This window comes from Palaemon carinicauda, chromosome 2 (genome assembly GCF_036898095.1).
Source record: "Palaemon carinicauda isolate YSFRI2023 chromosome 2, ASM3689809v2, whole genome shotgun sequence".
Lineage (NCBI taxonomy): Eukaryota > Metazoa > Arthropoda > Malacostraca > Decapoda > Palaemonidae > Palaemon > Palaemon carinicauda.
This window is the reverse complement of record NC_090726.1, coordinates 89,694,054-89,696,553: the sequence shown is the minus strand read 5'-3', so window position 1 is coordinate 89,696,553 and position 2,500 is coordinate 89,694,054. Positions and strand designations below refer to the sequence as shown.

The 2,500-nt window shown below is 32.4% G+C and overlaps 1 protein-coding gene across 1 annotated transcript in view; it reads left to right on the top strand.

Moving 5' to 3' along the window:
* LOC137618319 (dynein axonemal heavy chain 5-like) overlaps nucleotides 1–2,500 on the top strand; it is a 328,916-nt gene that overhangs the window by 96,241 nt on the left and 230,175 nt on the right. The window lies entirely within an intron of this gene.

Here is a 2,500-nt window from a genome sequence, read left to right as displayed (position 1 = left end):
TGTATCTTGTTCGGTGTCGGCCAACATCCAAAAGTATTTCAGTCAGAATAAAAAAGCCCAAGGTGGCCGGCAGTCTCTAGGAATTTTCTTAATAATGCCTTGGCCTCCCACTGGTACGGATTTAGTCATGAAATTGGCTGGTCAGAGAGGACTAAAATAAAACATGTAAATGACTATACCCGAAGGAATATTGATGAATCCTGTTTAATCTTCTGTACCAAAAGGTCCTGTATAAATACAATGTTTGTATACCTATTCTAATTGTTGAGTCTGTTGATGTCCCTAATTGAAAAAAGTACTAACTCTAATAAATTCTTTCAATTTTTCCCGGCGTGGCTATAGTACATATAAATAATTATATATACATACACACACACACATATGTGTGTATATATATATATATATATATATATATATATGTATATATATGTATATATATATATATATATATATATATATATATTATATATACACATTTATACCTACATATATATATTATATATATATATATATATATATATATATATATATATATATATATATATATATCACATTAGGAACGAAGCCTAGTGTCCTCCACTAAGAGCAAGGTAGCTACCAACCATGGGATCAGAAGTAATAAAGGGGTTGAAACCTAATTGCTAACTGCATTTCAGGCTGTATCTGGTAAAGCCACCCTGACACTTGTATGATTTTCATTCTATCATTGGCACACACTTTGGCGTCTGAGTGATGAAAGTCTATTGGAACAAGGGTGATGAGTGTGTGAAGGGTGCATGCCATGTTTTAAAGAGAATTGTAAAAATAATGTTAAATAATTTGGTACATATAAATATTTTCGTTCCTTTACTTTCCGTGAACCAAGCACGAGGATTGCTCGAACTCGTCATGAAGACTGCCTGCAGTGTGTGCCATTGCATGACAATACCTATGCGTAAATAATTAGTGTGATGTATTGTCAATATATTTCAGTGCCATCCATTTTGGTCACGCATTGCGTAGATGGTGTATAACTTACGCTTATTCGGTGCGCTGCTGCAGAAAATAATTCACACTGTATACCATGGAAATAACTCGCCTTCCAACGAGCCATTGCACAGATTGCGGGAGAAAATTCCTGCAAGAGTCATGGTGGCATAAAACCACTGTCTCACATACCTTGCCTTTAGACTGAAGAGATTAGAGTTGGATCCTAATGTGTGGTAGAAATGTATTTATAGTGAACACGATATGTTAATTTTTATTATAAAATTTATACTATATTCGTTGGGGTGATTCTAATAAAATACTTTCAATTAGGTGAGCTGGTGGCTGTATAAGTTGGAATCTTAAACAAACCTCGCAGAAATGTAAAATAGAAGTCTCACCTACTAAAATCTGAAATGCAATTAGCACTTATGTTCCAATTTCATTCATGGTTCTTCCTCATATGATTGGTACCTACCTTGATTTTTTCACTGAAGAAATAGAGTTCGATCTCAGTTTCATGTACAAATGTATTTCTGTAGAATATGATATTTTGTTGATTTTTATCTTATGTGAATAAGTAGCAGTATATATATATATATATATATATATATATATATATATATATATATATATATATATATATATATATGTATATATATACATATATATATATATATATATATATATATATATATATATATACACATATATATATGTATATATATATAAATATATAAATTATATATATATATATATATATATATATATATATTATTAATTGCTAAGCCACAACCCTAGTTAGTAAAGGAGGAGGCTATAAGCCCAGGGGCCCCAACAGGGAAAATAGCCAGGTGGGAAAAGGAAAAAAGGAAAAATAAAATATTTTAAGAACTAACAATATTAAAATAAATATTTCCTATATAAACTATAAAAACTTAACAAAGCAAAAGAAGAGATTGATTACTTGATTGATTTGAAGTTTTCTGGCATCCTGACATCAAAGGTCATTGATGCCGATATCGTTTATTATAAATAAAAGATAAAAGAATATTCAATTGAAACCATGGAAGCAAATATGTCATTATAAAAGTTAAATAACCTTCAGAAGACCTGCTTCTGAAATAAATCTAAAAATGACACTAGCATTGTATGACACAGCATGTCCATCAATCTTGGCAAGGATGAACCTGCCATCCTCACCTCGAGCCTCAGATATTTATTTCTTTCTCTGCTATATGTGGGGCTTTCAGTCAACAGCTGCCTCTGTCAAGGGTATCAAACAGTCATCGCAATATAGTTGGTGTTGGCCAGCCAGCAGAAACTCATGTGACGTGCCAAGAGTAGGTTGTGAGTCAAAGGCGAGGTGAATGCATCTGCGTAACTTTATTACGACACATCGAGTATATATACACACTACGTCCCGGTAAGAAGGTCACAATATACAAACATGCTATTTCTTGTCAAACCGGTTCTGTTAACAGTTAACAATGAAGTAGGCAGACAGGTTAACACAAGTTGCTGGCAGTGCGAG